We start from the raw sequence: 20728 nt of genomic DNA, 5'->3' as shown, positions 1-20728 counted from the left end.
TACAGCTAAATTTACGTCATCAGGCCCGCACGACCCGTACAGTCATATCCTCCACCCCACAAGACTTTCTAGACTAAGAACACGCACCAAACCCAGCTTGCTCACAAGTGCCCCACTCCCTACCAATTCTAGAAATCTTAGACTCTGCTCTCGTACCTTCACCACCCTCCCACATCCTATCCCGACAAAAACAGCCACACACCCACTGCCCCCTCACCCCTGAGAAACCCTCTTACCCACCCACACCCCCAACCCTCTAGATTGACCTCGACTTACTAGCGATCACCAAAACATGGCTCCACGTGCCATCTCCCTCGCCCTCCCTCAGGGATACACTATCCTAAGCAAAGACCGCAAGTCGTCCAAAGGCGGAGGTGTAGCCCTCATCTCCAAGGAATGCCTCTCCATCAGACACTGCAACCTCCCATGGGAAAACAATGCAGACCTCCCCTATGCCAAGTTAACCATCTCCCCAAACAGCACCATAAACAAATTATGCCACATACAGACCGCCAGGAACCCCCTCCGACTACCAAAAGAGTCTTCAAATCCTAAGTAATAACCTCAAGAACTCCACAAAAACAATCCTATTAGGAGCCCTCAACCTTGGCCTGAACGACCCCAAGGACAAGGCAGCCGCAGCTCCAGCCAAAGAGCTTTCAGACTTAGGTTTCACCCACAAAATCACAGAACCTACACACTGCAAAGGACGCACCATCGACAGGCAATTGCCCCTCATCCATCACCACCATCTCGGCCCAGCCGTGGACGGATCACCAATGCATACAATTCACTATCCCTACCCACCCGATCTCCAAAACACTCTTACGACCCCCCGGTCAAAGCTAGAAGCTCCAAAAAAAATTACCAAATTCAACCTCCTCCCACACTTAGATACTCCACAACTTGAACCCCCCTTTTTACAACAATCCACCATCCTCGCCAACATCTACTCCCATACCCTCACCAAAGCCATTGATACGATAGCCACTATCGAAAACAAAAAAGAAAAAAAAACAAATCTATGCACACAAACTCATGGTACACAGAAGAATTATCCACCCTACGCTCCTCCAAACGCCTGGCCTTAGCCACCTGGCAATCTATGCCCAATGATCTCACCCTTAGAGAATTTTAAAAGGACCTCCTCTACTTACAAAAAAAAGCCATCTTTAAAGCTAAATCCAAGGCCTTTAACCGGCGCATTTCCACCGCAAACTCACAAGTCCAAAGAAATGTTTGCCATATTCAAAGACCTCATCACACCCACCACCAGCCCAGATGTAATCGTCAAAGACAGAACTTAGTGCTCCAGTATTGAGGATGCCCTTCTGAACAAAATTAAACTTCTACAAAACAAAATCCAATCACAACAAGTTACCCTACCTAAACCAGACGGTACACCATCACCCACACCTACCAGCACGCCTTCATGTAACAGCGCCACAATGCTCTTGGGCTGTTGCGCGCTCTATAAATTCTGATAAATAAATGTATCTTTTAATGTGCATAAACAACTAGTATTCTGAATGTGCATAAATAACTAATATTTCAGTTTCAGCTAAAACACTTTTACTCACATATCAAATACTCCCTTTTAGATTTGGACTTACATTTTGACTCCCTAAAAAATCATTTTACTCCCAGCTTTAAAAAAAATGGAGTAAAATAATCCCACTTCAAAATCTTCTGGAGCACAGTAGATTTAAAGTCATCAGGTTACCGCTCATTCACCAAATATGCAGTTTTACCCAAAGCATCACTACAGTTTTAGTTAATTACCCATTATTCCCTCAACCCGGGGTACGCATAAAACTTCACCAAGTGCCTCCAGTATTTTCCAAGTCTTTTATTAGGAGGTGCTTGAACGTTCTGAGGCTTTTTACGTTGGGGAATGCAAACAGCTACAGGATGCAGAATAAACAATTCACAGTGCTTGGGGGTCCAGTCTCGGTAACGTGGAATTGATTAGTCATTGTATGTAGAACCCGAGATCAAATCCATTTGCAGCAGGACAAATGTAACTTGGGAACTGGGGAACTGATGATGGCCTACAATCTATGTTCGGAACACGCGTTTTTTTCTGAAAATAAGTAAAATTAAATCCAGGGCATTGAAAGGCAATTTGACTTTACACCCAATTGTCAGTAGCGGTAGAGGGCAGGCACAGTTCGGGCTGTATCTTACGAGGTCTGAAAAGGAGGGTATTCGTTATCCGATTTGCAAGCCTGATTTTAATGGGAAAGAAGTGCCATAGCCTGGGGTGTAGACTGAGGAGGCATGCTTCATGTTTTTTGCTACATTTCTACTGCATAAGTGTTGCCAGCACCTGACTTTTAGTGATGCTTCACCCACCAGAGATGGCGATTGCCTCTGCCAAGTAGGAGGGAGCATGCATTTGTATAGGACACAGCTGGCTCTGAAAATCTAAGTCAACTTCCATGAGTGGGAATTATGTAATTATATTTGTGGACACGATTGAGGTGATTTACAATTACATGGTGTTCACCAGGTATGGATGTGGGTTCTTGTGTTGCTGTTGAGCAGCAGGAATTCTTTCTTGGTGGGGATAGGTTTAATGTAGGCACTGGACATCGAGGCTTTGAACAAGATGAGGAATGCCTTGAATTGATGGATGTCTGATGTTGTCCGATAGAATTTCGCATCATCTGCATAGTGTTGAATGTGGACGCCGATCTTGGTGACAAGGGTCCCCCAGGTGCTCCATGCATAGGTTGATGTCTGTGGTGATGGAATGGATCCCTGTGGGACTCCACTGGTGATAGAGGTGGTCATCTGGAGGTATTCAACTAGACAAACTGATGGTGGTCTTAAGTAAGAAGAGAAACACCAAAGATCATTCTCAGTGATGCCCATGTAAAGGTGCAATGTTGATTATGGTTTGATCTACTGGGCTGAAGTGTGCAGAAAGAACTAACACTACCGGGGGTCATGTGTGTCCGTCTGTGAGGATGCAGAGAGCATCTTCTGCCATGTTTATGCTGCAAGTCTTTGGGATGCATCTAGGTCTGAAGTCTAGCTGGTAGGTCTGTCAAGTAGAACAATTAGTGAGCTAATTTTGGAGGGTGTAAAAAAAAAAAAAAGTATGTTTACCAGGAAAAAACGAAACAAAGAAATCAGGTGACAAACAAAGGTAACACTAACCAAAGGGGGCAAGTACTTCAAACTACAGAGGAGTAATAATTGGTACACAGAATTACATTATTAATCGTGACTGGAGGCAGATGTGGCATATGATAGGGAGGATGGAGGAGAGGGCATTGGGAGCTCCCTCTTTAGCAAGTCAGTGGAGTTTTAGCAGAGCATTGAAGAGATCCATAAGTGGGTGGGCCTCGATAGCTATGGGCAGAGGATTCCGGTTTATCGTGCCGAGTAGAGAGAAAGAGGAGATGCACGAGGGGAAAGAATACTGATAGCTTTATAGACTAGAAGGAACTTGAAAAGATAGTGGTTGTGCATGGAGTGCCAACCAGCATGTTGTCAAGAGAGACGTGGGGGATAATTTGGGTAGGTTATAGATAGTGGATAGTGTGGGAAAGTTGAGGACTGTCTAGATGGAGGAAGGAAGAGATTATTTAAATACAGGTATGAACAATGCTCTTTTGATCTGGAAAGAACATAGAATAGATAAGAACTCAGATTTGATGGGAAGCAGTGAGCTTCTTACAATGGGTTACAATGGGGTGAATTTCAGTGACGTTCTGACCAGGTTGTGGAATAAATGGAACGGTCACCAGTGACAAATCATGGGTGGGCTTACATAGATTAAGGACAACCAACATTAGACATTTTTAAGTGCAGGTAGGCGCTATGGACAGCTGTGTTAGGGTCATGACCATTATGGATGAACTGCTAGAGCGGAGGAACAGAGGCAGGTCAGAGGCGAAGAATAAATGTTCAAGCTTAAGGCAACTCGGAGGCGAGGAGGTGGGCTTTCTGTACGGTTTTGAAAAAACCCATGTGGACTACTTTTTGGATGATCGGGGGAAGAGAATTCCATGCATGTGGAGCAAGAAGAGAAAGAGGAATCACATGCATGGTGAGGTGCCCCAAGGGTACTCCAGGAGGCAGGGCAGAGATTAAGGAAGTAGGTGTGAAGTGAGGGAGTTCCTAAAGTCCTGGTAGCAGTGCTCCAGATAAGATTTTGTAGTGGGAGTATTTACTCATTTACAGTTGGGAGTAAAATTATTTTTAGGGAGTAAAAAAGTAAGTCCCTCAAACAGTATTTTATAAGCGAATAAAAAGAATGTTTAAAAATTGAGAATTGTTATAATTATTTCTTTGCACCTAATTATTTGCTCATTACAAGATACGTGTGTACCTCTACTGAATAGGCAGTAATAATAGTAGGTTCTTCCGGGGGTACTAAATGCACTACTTTTCCAAACATATCCATGGAGCTGTACAGGTGAATGCAGGGGCAAGGTCCAACGTGGGCGTTTCCTATTTTTTCTTTGAAGTAATTGTACTTCCTATTTTAATTTTTGGGAAGTATTTGCCTATTTTTAGGGAGCAAAAGTGGAAGATACACCCTTTGTCTGTTGGGCTGCCTGGTAGCAAAGTTAATAATCTTATCGAGAGGACAGAAAGCATAGTTGGGGAGACCAAAGAGGATGCTGGCAGAGTAGTACAGTTTTGAAAAGACTAGTGTGGTTAACAGATGCCTGGCAGTGTTGAAAGGAAAGAGGGGCATGATTTTGATAATATTTAGGAGGTTGAGGTGAGCCGCCTTTGCAGTTTTGGAGATGAAATTAGAGAAAGTGTGAGAAGGGTTCCATCTGAAGAAGAGTAGGGGAGTGCGTCAGGTATGAACACGAAAGTCAGGGGAAGTAACGAAAGCGAGTATTTGTCAGGGAAGAAGAGCACCTCTGTTTTCATAGAATTTAACATCAGAGAGTGCAAAGGCATCCAATATTTAATGGCAGAGAGACGGTTTGAAATTTTGAATAGAGTATTTGTAGAGTGGTTAGGAAGACCAACTATTTTTCCAAATGTTGAGGACGATAATATGAGTGGCTGTAGTAGTGATGAATTGTAGCAGTCATAGGTCGCTCTCAAAAAGGACCCCAAGATTGCAAGCTTTGGGTGAGGGGGCAAGAAGGTCAGGTGGGAAGGGGGAGGGGGGAGGATGGCATTGGATGCCAAGAGAAAGTCCTGTTTTTGAAGAGTTCAGAATGAAGCAGCAGATAGCCATCCAGTGGCAAATTGCAGTGAGACAGTTAATCCGTTATGAGATGGCTGGGGTGAAGGAGGGAAAGGAGACAATATTTGAGGGTCAGCCAAAAGGTGATGCTGAAAGGATGAGAAAAGTCCTCCTAGGGCAGAGATATAGACGGTGAAGAGCAGAGGTCCAAGGACTGATCCTTTGTGGCACCAATAGGGAGAGGGGTGGGGAGGTCTGAGATTTGCGAGTTCAGAGATATTATGAGGATTGACCTTCCAGGTAGAGAGGAGAGGGGAGTAGCCAATAGTGTCAAAAGTAGTAGAAATATCAAAAAGGGTAAAGTATAGAAGAGAGTTTGGAGCAACAGAGTGAAAGTTGGAGACATGCATGAGTGCAGTCTGAGTGGAGTGTTTGCTACAGAAGGCAGATTAAAGTGGATCTCAAAGGCCATTATCCTCAAGGTAATTAGTGATCTGGTCATACACTATCGGCTCAAGGACCTTTAAATAATGAAGGCGAGAAACTGGGCGATAGTTTGCTGGGATGTTTGTGTCAGCAGAGAGTTTCTGCAATATGGGTAAGGCCGTTGCAGATTTGAAAAAGTAGAGAAAGGGGTTAAAGAGCTCAGCGAGATAAAGACAAGTAATTGAGAATAAGTCTTTTCACCATTTGGGGAAAAAGGGGTTGATACGAGCGCAAGATGGGTTGGCACTGCGAAAGATGGGCATTACTTCACATAATCAGAGCTGGGAATCACTAGAGATTCTAGTGTATCACCCACTCCCCCAAAAACATGTCATGGGGTATAAAAGGGTTCACACCCCAGTTGCTCAGGTACTATGGGGTTAAATGCAATTGTGCACTCACCCTGCATGCCCCTCCCATCCTTGCACAGCTTGCACAAAACCCAACACGTGCCAGAGCCTACCTTAAACGTAGCCGGAGCCACAGAGATACAACTTGACTAATGTCCTACAGATGCAGCTACAGTGCAAGGGCCGTATCGCCCCTCCCCTGGAAAAAGGCCACTTAGCAAAGCACACATACCACCAGCCTTAAGAAATAGGCATGCTGGATGTAGACACACTTGTCCCATTTGAGGGACAGTAGTGGAAAATGAAACACTGTCCGACCCTAAAATGGAAGGTTGGTTAATGCTGATGTTTTGTCTTTGTTTTCAATACTTTTTCACCACCACTACAGTTTTATTTCCTAGTGCTTGCTTGTTAAAAAGGTGTTGGAAAAAGGTTATGAAGCGGTTGGGGGAAAGGGGGGGTGAAACGAGAAAAAGCAACCTGTATAATTTGGCAGACAAATGCAGGAACTGCATCCCAGAGCAGCTAATTGACAATAGGGTCCCCCTGATATTTATCTGCATCAGCTCCGACAGCGATCTAAAAAGACCACGGAAAGTGATGAAGCTCAAAAACTGATTACGCGAATGGCTTTGCTACACATCCAGGGTGCTAGTTTGACATGTGCGCAGTATCTGGTGTGTCACCACGCCTCCCGCTTCCATCTTCCCGGCCACCTGTCCTTCCTCTGACTTTACGTCATCTCCCCTCAATGTCTCCCTCTATCCTAAATGCAGCTCACTTGTTTCGACTCCTTGCTTTCCTTCCCTCTTCGGCCCACTCACATTCAGCTCCTTTCGGCCCTGCACTCCTCTTCCTAGTCGGGCTAGGTTTGGGCTTGTGTAGTGATACACAAAATTGCAAATTTGCCAATCAGGGCTTTAGATGACAGCATTAGCCGCTGAAAGCCAATAGTTTATTCAAAGTATGTGCCAAAAATGCTGACAGTAGTCTGTTGTAGCACTTCCGTTACGCAGTAGTGAGCTACAAGGAATATGCAGGCCTAGTAGGAGTGGTAGGTCACATTATGCATTGTAGACAGGCAGGCAGGGTGAAGACCCCAGTTCTGTAGCTTATAGACACTATTGGAGTGTTTGGAACATTATGGCACCTATATAGCGCTTAGATAGCCAATCTTAAGCGCTATGAACACTAAGCTATGAGTGCATGCCTTTTAGAGCTTGCTCACATAGGGTTAATTCATCTCGACTTCTCTTAGAATATTCTGCTTTTCTAACTGTAGCCCTGCATGGTTTCGTAAACAAATTCTTTTTCCCTGAGAAGGCCTGGTACGGCCTTGCCCACACGCTGATAAGGACATTCCAGTGCTTTCGCAGAGAGGGCTCCAAGGGAGGGGTAGGAGCGAGCAGGGAGCATCACAGAATTGGGTTTTTCCATGAGCAAGCCTTTATTTTGCACAGGGAAAGTTCTGGAACTGTGCGTCATGGACTGACAGCACAAGATTATAAAAATGCATGCCCACATGACTCAGGTGGGAGATCGATCTGTGGACTTGGTTCGAGCAATATCGAGTGTCCGGAACCTGCTGCTCTGTCGGCACCCTGCAGCGCTGTCCTCTGAGCGGGGCTTGACAGCTAGCTTATGAGGGCCAGGGTCTCCCAGTGCTGATTGAAGGGGCGTAAGACTGCGTTTCTCTATGTTTCTAAAAGTTCTATGTTTCTCTTTATTTTGTATTTCTCTAAGTTTGTGTTTTGTAATCTTCTCTAACTTGAATCCCAAGATGTTGCTGAAATTCACTGTTTAGAATAAATGCTAAAAACTTTTGAAGGTGTCATTTGTCACTAGCATGAGTTCACTGCTCGGCACAAAAGAACTTGTATTTTGGGCTCAATTGGGTAATTTTTGCTCTCAAGGGCTGGTCCCGAGGAAGATTTTCCCAATATCAAGACAGCTTGTTTGCACCCCAACAAAGACGAGACCTATTCTCCACCAGCCCAACTATGTCCACACTCTACCGCTGGCAAGCGACAAACTGCCTGGCTCCATTTGTAATGCATTTTTCTCCTAAAATCCCACCTGGAGTAGGCCATAAGCAAGCGCTTCTGGTGATAATGCCCTTCTTGCAGAGTATCATGCCAACTGTCCCCTATTTATCAGTAATGCCCTTGCTGCCCCTTCCCTTGTCTATTGTCTCACAACAGTGGGTATTTACAGTGAGTCAACCCAGAACAGCATTATCGCCTTATTGGAGCATTGGAATGTTGGCAGTTGCTTTGCAGACAGTGAAATGGTAGAGGACAATAATGGCTGCTAGGAGTCTTTTGTCCCAAAATGCCAAGGTTATCCTTCATCGTTCCTTACTTTAAACAGAACGTCCAACTCTCTGTGTCCAACAGCAATAATGTCCACTTCCCTCTCGGAGCCTCAACTCCTCCCTCATACCTAGGTCTATATGGTGCTAGTGAAGTTTGACATATGCACATTTTGTTCCAGTATTGACAGTTCACATGAAATGCTCAGAATGTTTTCTTGCAGAAAGCATACAATCTTGTCAATATATTGGCATGAAAATGAACGGAGTAATCTGCACAATGTATGTGTGAGGAATTGCCATCTGGGCAACCTTGCCTGGGGAGTCAGCGAAGGGCAGCTCTCTTGAGGCAGCTCTCTGCCAGTGTGCCCGACGGAACATTCGGCAGCTACAACAAGGTAAAGGTGGCACGGACAGTGAGCACAGCCATTACTGTGCTCAAATAAAATCCTGCCACTTCTATATATCTCTAATGCCTAATATAGTACTGCGTTCCGTCTAGAGTGCATTGACAATTCTAGAGTGCATTGACAATACTATCGATGCCAGATAGAATTGTGAATACTAGCTTGCTTCACATATAGATAGGATTTCGAAGGTGGGACAGTGCCACATTTGGATACAGTTGTGAATATTGGTGGGCGTCATGTATAGAAAGGATCTAGATAGAAATGCAGAGCTATTCACGTGCCATATCTAGAAAGAAAGAAGTGGAAATTTAGCACATCACTGCTAGAGAGCGATGCCAATACAGACCCACTAACAATTTCACCCCTTTGCATACACCTCTCAAACTCTAACCAAACACAACCACAACCCTATAGCACAACAAACCGCACAAACCACACATAGACCCACACTACAGCACACGACGGCTACAGACCGGAAAACACCCCAAGCCCAGCAGACAGTGTTAACCGGGTTGAGGCTGCCAACAGCACATCACTGCTCTCTTGCACTTTTCCCGCTTGTTCCCACTAACTCAACCCCTTCCCTTTTCAGAGCTGCCAGAGCCGCCAGGGGACCACTCCGGTGGTGAAATATTATCGGCAAACCCTGTCTTGATTTACTGCCCATGTGTTGTATCTACACAGCTTTCTAGGCTCTGTTCATGTATTGAATTACAATTTTCACTGTTCATGTTTAATCTAATGTTCAGACTCCAGGCATCTCCTCACACTGTTAATGTTTTGATTTCAAGCATCTCTTCACATTGCTATTGTTTTGAATCTAGGCATTCTCTCACTTTGCTGAGGTTTTCAATATAGGCATTTCCTCACTCTGTTAATATTTAGATTCTAGGCATTTCTTTACATTGCTATTATGACAAGTCCTTTATAATGTGCCTTTAGACAAGTGCTTCTAGGCGTGACAAGACTAGCAAGGGGCAGACAAAGGGGAACAAAACAAACGATCTTACTAGGACTTGTGTCATTCAGATCATGCAAGGGAGGGAAGTGCCAGGGGGAGGGAAATGGAGAGTGCAATAAGGAAAGCTCAAGTATGTGCCGCCAATGTGGCCGGTTCCAAGTAAGAGCAGACGGGCACTGTAGGGGCGCAGATACAGTCCTTAGTGCACGGTAGGCCCGCAGGCAGTGCATGGGGCTAATGGTCGTGAAGGAACCTGAACCCCCCTTAGGTTCAGAGGGAGGCCAGGTAACCAGTTAGTGTAGCAGACTGGAACATCAACCCAGGAGAGAGAGAAAGCAGAAGCAAAAAGGAAGGTCTGGAGCCACTTCCGGAACCGGAGGTGGTCCTGCTCAAGTTTGAGAGAGGCACGGATGGTGTTCACCGACCAATGGTTTTTGGTCCTCTATTGAATTTACCTCACCTTTCCCACTTTGTTTTTGGTCCTCCTAGTACACTAAAACAACTAATTCAGTTTTCTAAAGTAGTGGACCAACACTTTTTTTTTGGGGAGGCTGAAAAACCAAAAGAAAAAAAGAAAAAAAGAAAAAAAGAAAAAAAGAAAAAAAAGACTTTTCTTTCTTTGAAATATACGAGGAAATAAGCATAGAACTAAATGATTTGGGTTGTCTACTTGATTTTACCAAGCATATGGTGGTTCCATGGTTGTTGAAATCCATTTGCATATAACAAATACTTCTAAATTTAGTTTTTCCTGCATGTTTTGATGTGATTTTTGGAGCACATGGACAGTACTAACCCACCAATGATTTTGAAATTGGTTAATATACATTTCTCTTTTGTACTGTATTTATGTTCTGTATGACTATTGTTGCAGTTTATGACTTGTATGACGAAAAAACTAAACATTGAATAAAACAACTGCTAATACAATAAAGCGGTTATTTAAGATACCGAATTTACTTTATTTTGCAGTAAAATCTTTCACCTCCAAGGATACTTGGCTTACTATTTGAAGCAGTTTATTGAAACAGAATTAACAAAATAACTTAGGCATTCTAACAAATGCAATGCCAAGAATTGTATATGTGTTTGGAGCCCCCATTTTTGTTCTCCATTGTAGAATAGCCCTTTATCCTTCCACATTAGGGGCCATCCCTCTCATTACCAGGTGTTCCCGACTGAGGCACCACCCGAGGAGAGAGATCTACCCCCCACTCTGCCTGGAGAAGCATCTAACCCTCAGAGATATGGGGGGAGTACAGGGCTCGAGAAGGACATTGCTTAGGAAGAGAGAATTGGATGTAGGGGGTCCCTGGCCCCAGAATGCCTTATGGACAGTGGAGAGGTTCTTGAACTTGATCCTTGCTGCCACCGGGAGCCAATGGAGAGAGATTCCGGGCTGGAGAGATACCATCCCTGGGCTTGAGGCCAAGAACAAGGTTCGCGGTCCTGTTCTGGATTAGTTGCAGAGGGCTAAGAAAAGTGGCAGGTCAGATTTAGAAAGAGGCTGTTGCAGTAGTCCAGCCTAGAGAGACCCAGGGCTTGAGACAGTGAGCTTCTGTGGGAAAAGTGAGAAAAGTACAATACCTCTGAGGTGCCGCTGGTAGTGGGACTTCTTAGCGACATCCGTGATGTGAGAAGGGAAGGAGAGGGTGGATGTTGCCAAGGTTTTTTGCCTCTCAGGAAGGCGCAGGTAGAGGGCCCAAGGAGGGTGGCTAGAGTGAAAGGGAAAGCAGGAGCAGTGGTCCCAATGAGAAGGATCTCAGTCGTACTGGCATTCAGGCAGAGTTTATTCAAGGCACACCATCCCTGAATCGTGGATAATCAGGAATGAGCGGGAGAGGAGGCTGAGGGAAGCCTGAAGGAGAGCCGAGGGTCATCTGCATAACAAAGTTAGGAGAGAAGATAGACGAGATGGGCCAGAGTTGCCAAGTAAAGGTTGAAGAGCCAGGGTGAGAGGTTAGAGCCCTGGGGAAGACCACGTGTGGAGAGCGAGGTGGTGGAGAGAAAGGAGCCCAGCTGGACCTAGGAGGGTATGGTCCATGATGCCCAAGTTGTCACAGACACCATGATGGCATGGTTGATTGTCGAAAGCAGAAGATCGATCAAGGAGGAGGAGGACAGAAGGAAGGCTAGAGTTTAGATTTGAGAGCAGGTCTTCACAAGTGTTTAGGAGAGCAGTTTCCGTGCTTATGGTTGCTCTAAAGCCAGACTGATGTGCATGGAGACAACCAACAGATTCTGTATGGAGAGTAAGCTGGGAGATGGCCAGCTTTTCCAGGAGTTTTCCCATGAAAGAAGTGAAAGAGTTTGCCGGAGAGGAAGGATCGGCAGAAGGCTTCTTCATGAGACAGTGCTTTAGGGTGGAGGGAGGGGCGGGACTGAGGTAATAGGTAATAGTTCCAGTGGCAAAAGAGTGATTGCAGAAATCAGCCAAGGGTGTCGATGTGGTCCATGATTCTGGAGGAGCAGGGGAGCACCTGCTTGGACGATACTTCGATAGATCGACTGGTCTAGAAACATGGTCAGGAGTGAATACAGGGAAAGAGGAGAAGGGAGTCTAGGCATTCTCTCAGCAGATGTTTCGAATCTAGGCACTCCCTCACCCTGCTAATGATTTGAATCTAGACATATCAGGCGCTGTTCTATTTGATTCTAGCTTGAATCCCTCAAACCTTTCTCAGACGGTGAGCCTGGCCAGATCTCACAGCAGATCTAACCCATTTGATCCTATCCAACCACCATACGTTCAGGACACACCATGCCCCACTTTGCCCAGATCATAGCTGCACGCTGGTGCTCCAAAACCCTAGCCAATGACACTCCCTGCCACCACCTACCCCCTCCACAGTCCACCCCCTCCTTTTTGCCCCCCTCTCCCTTGCCAATCAAGCTCTCCTCCACACCAATCTGCATTCCCCCACTCACCTCACATACTCCAACACAGCCTCCCCCCCTCTGTCCCACACACCTCCAGGAATAGAGCGGTACGCTGGCGCTCTACTGTCCAGAACATCAGCACTATCCAATGCGGCCCCCAGTCCATGTCCTCACTAAACCACACACCCCCTCTCCCTTACACACCCAGATGACACCCCTACTCCCCCAGCCCCTTTACTACCCTCAGGGCCGATGGAAGAGTATTCCACAAAGAGGGAACTGACACTAATAACTGACCCCAAATGAGTTTTTTAAATTCTTGGAACACCAAGAAGGCCTGAGAGTGAAGAGCTCTAGCTGGAGTTTAGGGAATCGTCGTTTTCCTAAAAATAAAAAGCACCCCAATTATGCAAGGCTCGATGGGTCAAGGCAAAAAGCTTGGAATGCAATCCTGTTTTGAACAGGAGGCCAATGAAGCTGGAGTAGGATACGAGCGACATTTGCATATATAGGCAGACCAGCGACTAGCTGGGTTGCAGAAATTTGAAGAATTTGGAGGCTCTTGATGTAGTATTTGGGCTGAATCAATAAATTAACCTTACAGTAATCAAGAATTCCTAGGACCATGGAGGCAACTACCGGAGCACGGTAGAAAAGGTATCCCATTTTTTAGGCCTTTAGTTTAAAGTAGCCAGCACTACATCTTGCAAACCCAGTGACAATATACCGGAGATTTTGACACCAAGGTTTTTTTCACCGATTCTACAGGATAGGTGGGCACAAAAATCAGGGTCTGTAAGGAGCACGCTGCAAGTGGCCCAATAACCAGGACTTCGGTTTTATCGCCATCGAGTTATAGCCACTGGTTTTTCATCCATTTGCCCATGGCTGCAAGACAGAGCTTCAGACTGGCTGCCAAATCCTGCAGGTTCTTAAGGATCAGTTGGGCATCATCTACATTGCAGTTTTGCAAATGGATGAGGCTAGCAAAGGGTCAGAAATAAAAAAGAAGAGGCGATACCGCCGTGGCTTGGGGACCCCACAGGTGAGAATAAAGTCGAATGGCAGACTGCTTTTATCCAGTAAGAGACTTGATTTCAGCACATCAAAATGACATTTGTAAGAGAAAGGCCCATTTCGTTTTTCATAAATGAACAGATTTCCCTGTGCCAACTATGGCATATTTTGTATGCAGGCGAAAGTTTCATTGACCCATCCTAATATTGTATAAAGAAAGGAGTACATTGTGAACAGGCCCTGGGGCAGTATTGAAAGTTACATGTATACGGTGGGTAAAGCCTTTCAGAATGGTAAACTGAACTTCTCTGAGCTGAAATCCCCCACTGAACCGTAATCTGAATAGGTTATATGGATCCTGACCGCACAGCCCTTTGGTTGATACATATAAGGAATGCAGGGCTGGTTTCAAGTAAATGCTTAAATATACAGAGAAAGAGATCTGAATTATGGGATGTAAAGATAACATGACTAACAGAAAGGACCCGTAAGGTCAGGTTTCACATAAAATGTGCATTAACTCAGAAGAAGGATCCTTTGAAAATCTAAACTCAAGACCTCTAGCTAAAGACTCCAGGAGAAGAAGGTCTGGTTGTCAATTTAAATGCTAAAATATACAAAGAAGTAGTTTAAAATAAGGGACTTGCAGATAACACAACCAGCAGAAATGACCTTAAGGTCAGGCCTTCCCATAAAAAGTGCATTAACTCCGAACCAAGCCCTCTGAAGCAAAGGAGAGGCGACTCGCATGGTCTGAAAGCCAGATGTCCTGTAAGTGGACTTGGGAAATGCAAACTTAAGAAATGGTTGGAAGGAAAGAAACTTACCGATATTTAATGCATTGCCACTGACTAACACGGAACATGTGCTCTTAAATAAAAAGTGCAACGGGTGTCCCACTGAGCTCAAGCCGCCCTTATATTAAAAAGGATAAAAAGCCCATTGGGACCACGTAAAACGACATTTTTGTGATAAACACAACTTAACTTATGATCAAAATTACGATTCTGCCATTTTCACACAGCCGGGAAAGCTGGCAAGGTGATGAAAGTGAGGTTTGAATTGGGAAATGCTGAAGGAGCGTTTCCCGCTGCACGGTGTCCCTGCAGAAATTTGGGTTCTAGAATCTAGGGGACAAGAGAGTAACTTGATGGACAGCCATGCACACCCAGTCACCTGAAACATCCTGGTCCCACACCTATGAGAAAGCCACCAGACGTCGCCCTACAGGGGGCTTGAGTCAAAGGCAGGACCGGTGGACCCCCGGATAGTCAGGACGAGGGAGTGGATGGAGCGACGGTTGCAACCTAATGAGGTTTGGTTGCGGGAGCATTGCCCCCGCATCGGCTTCTACCTCTGAAGCCCCTTCGTTGAGCCACAGAGGCTGGGTGGGAGGGCTGGTACCTGTACAGCTTCTTAAATGGGCCAGCCCTGGGGGGCGTGGCCAGCTACGAGACGAAGCGGACGTGAATCTGCACCGCTCCGCGAGCCGCCACATAATCCTGAGACATCCTGCCCGATTTTGACAAGATGGACCAAAAATAAGCAAACGTACGGAATGCGGAGGATCTGCTCTATATCCTGGTAAATTTTGGGGACAAAACGCATACACAAGGAAGAGAAACATGGACTCTGGTTCGAGGCCACGTTTTGAAACGCTGCTACAAACAAAATGGCCGCCGCGTATCCCCTAGGCCCTGGCCGGGCCACACAGTGAGCTGCAACCACCCCCGCGGGGTTTGAGAAGACGGCGCTGAAACCGGTGACTCGTACCTGAACGCAAGTTGACCCTCCGCCCCCCCGCTCGCATCGCCAAGCGTGGGGTGGCGTATAACGACAGCCAGTGTCCGCCGCCGGGGACCGCGAGCCACCACACCTCGCGCTGCGGACGAGGGAGACTCACCATAGCATATCGCTGGAGACGCCACTGGAAGACGAAGAACCTGGAAGAATACAGTACGCTCCTGGGGCGGAAGCGGTGAGGCAACGGAGCGGACTGCGTCTCCAGCCATAAAACGCTTCCTCCGTAACGCGGAGCTGGTGCCTAATAACTGTAAACTACCGCCTCATCGCCGCAACCTTGTCAGAGCAGTAGGTAGAAGCAGCCTCCCAAACAACGGAACTAAGCAGACGTGGGGTCATACCCCAGTCCGAACATTGCCCACACCAACAGCTCGCCAATAGAAGCAAAGCGCGGGAGAAGGGACCAGCATAAGACTGCCCCGGTTAGCCTGGCGAAACAACCCTAGGCGGCCTGCGAAAACACCGGCACCGAGCGTTCGTCCTGTGAAGCTGCCAATCCGCCTGAGAGCATCTGTACCCTGGCGCAACTGTGCGACCTATCCAAGTGTGTGCGGCTACTACGCACCTCACTAAACTACTGCAGTGGCCCTGGGACACATCGGAGAAAATGGGGAAAGATAAAGCTAAGAAACTCCCGACACAGAGCAGAATGGAACAATATACAATCCCTTCGACACAGGTCCCCGACTACCATCCGGTCACCCTGGAAGAAGGACAACCGGGTAATGCAATCTCCCTGAGGGACATCATGGCCGCCATTGCAGACTCCCGCACGTCAATGGAGCAAAAAATGGATGGGATAAGCCTGGACGTGTCCCTCCTCAGACACGATCTCCAAAAGCTGACGGCGCGAACTGGCAAAGTCGAACAGCGCATCTCGACTACAGAAGATGGTGTACGAGACATGCAACACCAGCTCAGAAGCGTTACTTCGAAACTCAAACTGCTGGAAAGCCGAGTTGAAGACGGTGAGGGCCGCTCAAGGCGCAATAACGTGCGCATAATTGGCATACCTGAGAAAGCTGAAGGCCCCTGCATGGAGCTCTTCCTTGAACAATGGCTAACAGACCTATATGACCTGAGCTCCTTCTCCAAGTTTTTCTCTATAGAACGAGCACATAGAGTACCCATGGGAAGACCAACGCCTGGGGCGCCACCACGCACAGTAATTGCGAGATTCTTAAATTACAGGGACCGAGACGCCCTACTGCAACTGGCACGGACCAAAGGCCCGATCACCTTTAATGGCTCCAGGACCGCCTTCTTTCCGGACTACACGAGAGAGGTGCAGAAAGCGAGGCAGTCTTTCCACCAACTTAAAAAGCACCTGCAAACATTGGGGGTCAAATATGGCCTACCTTTCCCAGCACAGCTTAAGATTTACCACAAAGGGACATCAATCCATTTCAGTGATCCGAAGGAAGCATGGCAATGGGCGGAACAACAGAGGGGGACTGGTCAACTCCCTGAGCCAGCAGGGGAAGAAACAACAGACCGCCCCCGACCAACAACATGCACCCCGACCGCCCCCGGAACAAGACTTACCGGAGGACAGCGATGGATGACCCCTGTCACCACTCCTGGCGACGCCCAGCGGTATACCAGTGAGTACACAATGCACTACCCTAACACAATCCACGAACCGTACCTGCTGACACGAATCAACACATTCCCTAAAACTGCGGCCGCGGGGTCGACTCGCAGCCACACGTTAGAGGGCCCCCCACCCTCTAAGAAACACATCAGAGAGTGGCCCCAGTGGTGCTAACCCCTGAATGCACACCGCCAGGGACTAGCATACATACACAAGTTGAGTTTATTGCATGTAAGGTGTCCAGTTGACACCCGTGGTTTTTTAGGTTCGGGCGACCAATGCTTCTAGTTGGGAGGAGTATGGGGTGGGGGGTAACGGGTTTGTTAAGTTTCATTACACACGGGACACGTCAGACACGAAACATATCAGGACCACTCAGTATGAACATAACTTATGGCCACAAGCTCGCGAGACACGACACATTGTCATCGGCAGCACACATATCCACTCCCACAAGCAGACATGGCATCACATAACAGCATTGCTCATGCCCTCAGAACACTCCGGCTCATGACGTGGAATGTCAATGGCCTTGGCAACGCTATCAAACGGCGCCTGGTCAGGAAATTCCTTAATAGACGGGCACCAGACAGTGCTTCTGACTGAGACCCATCTTGCGGGCACGGAATGCACCCTGTTCAAACGGACAAACTACAAGCTGACACTCCACTCAGGCTTCACGATGGGATCAAGGGGAGTCATGGTCCTGATACACAAAAACCTTCCTTTCCAACTCACCACAGTGCGCCTGGACACTGGCGGCAGATACGTATGTGTGACGGGCAGGTTGTGGGATCAATCCATCGCACTGTTAGCCACCTACGCACCACCATCCCAACTGGACCAACTGCTCACAGACATTGCCCCGCTGATCACGAACGACACTTCCAACTTGCTGGTTCTGGGTGGAGACTTCAATGAGGTCATGAATGTAACCTTAGACCGCTCACATTTACGCAACAGGAACCCCAACGCAACTACCCGACTCGCCACATTCACCAACGCACTGGGTCTATGCGACACATGGAGAGAACTCCACCCAGACACTAGGGAATACTCCATTCAGGGGCACATGCCTCCCTATCTAGGCTGGACTACTTTTTCGTCCCGGCCTCTGATTTACACAAGGTACAGGAAACAGACCTGCTCCCTAGAGGAATATCGGACCACTCCCCGCTTGAACTGAAAATCACAACATCCAGGCCGATTCCCCCACCGAGCTGGCGACTAAATAACTACTACTTGGGGGACCCCGAGTTAGTGGATAAACTCCAGGAGAGCACAAACACATACTTTGAGCATAATACACAGTCTGCTTCTAACCCTGAGACACTGTGGGAAGCCTACAAGTCAGTGTTAAGGGGCAAGCTAATATAATGGACTGCCCGCCCAAAAAAGAAAGCATCTTAGCAAGATACTTGAAGCAGAACAGCAAGTGAAGCAGGCAGAGGAAAAGCACATAAACGAAGACACACCGGACACAAACCGCACCCTGCTTCGAGCACAAAAGAAGCTCCAAAATACAGCAATGGATAACGCAAGGCACGCACATACTGCGATGCGAGCGAGAATCTATGAAACGGGAGACAAAGCTGGGAAGACGCTGGCATGGCTGGAAAGGAAAGAGCAAGGGCGCAGCCATGTCTTGCGGCTGGAGACAGGAGAGCAAAGCACTCGTGTAACGGACCAGGACATAACACAAGGCTTTGCTGAGTACTACGCAGAACTCTACGAGGCACCCAGGACTCGAATGGATGTCTCGATCATGGAGGAAATAGCCATCCCTAGCCTAAATGCGGCGCAGCAGGAACTACTGGAGAGAGAGACGTCACAGAGGACGAGATTCTAAGCGCCATATCCAGCCTTCAAACCGGCAAATCCCCAGGCCCCAACGGCTTCCCGATCGAGCTATGGCGGAAGGTGGGGACCAATGTGATCGCTCCGCACCTGTTACGGATGTACCAGTATGCACGTGAAAAGGGCAGTCTCTCACCTGATCTACGTGAAGCAACGATAATAGCAATACCCAAACTGGACAAATCCCCCGAAACCTGCAGCTCATACAGGCCTATCTCACTTATCAACAGCGAAACAAAGATACTTGCCAAAATACTTGCAGACCGCCTCCAACAGGTCATTCCCTCTCGGATACACCCGGACCAGTGTGGCTTCATGCCACAGAGATCAACACGCATTAATCTTTATAGAATATACTCAGCCCTGGAAAGAGCCCACAGCATACAAGGCCCCTTGGCCTTACTTGCAATTGACTTTGAGAAGGCCTTTGACTCGGTGAGATGGGAGGCCATCTGGGACATAATGCACCGTATGGGCTTTGGCGAGAACTTCATGAGCTGGGTACGCCTACTATACAACTGCCCAACCGCCAGAACCAGGATCAATGGATGGCAATCAGATCCCTTTGGGCTGGGGAGAGGAACGAGGCAGGGCTGCCCACTGTCAGCCATGATCTTTGCGATCGCAATAGAACCCCTGGCGATTCTCCTGAGAAACACACCTGCCTGGGAAGGCTTCCGCTGGTCAGCAACCTGGGAGGACAGAGTATCACTCTATGCTGACGATCTGCTCATCTATCTGAAGGACCCAGCCAACTCCTGTCCCAGAGTGACGAGCATACTGGGGCAATATGGGGCATTCAGTGGCCTACGAGTGAACTGGGCCAAATCCATCCTATTCCCTATAGGGGTTGCGCCTGCAACCAGTGCAATGAACGGCCCCTACCAGATCGAAATGGAGCAGTTCAAATATCTTGGGATACGTATCATGCAACAACTTGCAGACTATACATCCCTGAACCTTGCCCCACTCGTAACAAGATTCGCAGAAGACACCCGCAACTGTATCTCATTGACATTGTTGGGTAGAGCTGCACTATTCAAAATGATTGCCTTCCCCAAATTCTTGTACATCCTGCAAACTGCCCCTCTATATATCCCGCAGCAAGAATTCCATAAGCTCGAAGGCATCCTCAGAAAACTGCTATGGGGGGGGGGGCGCATCCGCGGATCGCTCTTTCCACGCTCCAAAGGTCCGTATGGGAAGGAGGGATTGGACTACCCAGGCTGCAATCATACTACTGGGCCGGCCAGCTGACGGTGGTCAATGACATGCTGCATGGAGATGGGACACTTCCGCACATCAAGGCAATTAACCCCCACAACACAACAGCACCATTAGAACATCTCTACGGAAGCCTGGGTCGCCCACCGAAACCAGATATGGTGACACACATTGTGAGAATATGGAAAGAGGTACACCGACATCTAGGATGGGATGGGAAACTGACACTGGCCCAACCCCTATGGAACAATTGCCATCTTCCTGAAATACAAAAGCTACCTAGATGGCCCGAATGGGTCCAACGAGGAATCACCACCGTCGGGGCTGTGCTGCGGGAGGACAAACTTGCACCATTTGAAACATTGCAAGAGGAATTTTCCCTCCCAGCCACAGAAAGATACCACCACACGCAACTGCAACATGCGTGGAGCACCCACCAACAGAATACACGGAACATACCGGAAAGCTCCCGCCTTGAATGCAATATGGTGTCGGACCAGGTGAAACGGAAAGTCACCTCCACCTTGTATAATGTGATTACATCCTTCGCGACACCAGAATTCACCAGCCTGAAGACCAAATGGGAACGGGACGTGGGACCGCTCCAGCCGGAAGACTGGGTGGAGGCCCTAATGTACCAGCGCGAGGCATCTCTTCAAGACTCAGGCTGG

The 20728-nt window shown here is 47.6% G+C and overlaps 1 protein-coding gene across 1 annotated transcript in view; it reads right to left on the bottom strand.

The window, feature by feature from the left end:
* Positions 1 to 20728, bottom strand: part of NDUFB9 (NADH:ubiquinone oxidoreductase subunit B9) — a 127027-nt gene that overhangs the window by 89878 nt on the left and 16421 nt on the right. The window lies entirely within an intron of this gene.

Source organism: Ambystoma mexicanum, chromosome 5q (genome assembly GCF_040938575.1).
Source record: "Ambystoma mexicanum isolate Mex_15411 chromosome 5q, UKY_AmexF1_1, whole genome shotgun sequence".
Classification (NCBI taxonomy): domain Eukaryota; kingdom Metazoa; phylum Chordata; class Amphibia; order Caudata; family Ambystomatidae; genus Ambystoma; species Ambystoma mexicanum.
This window is presented reverse-complemented; position numbering and strand designations above follow the sequence as displayed.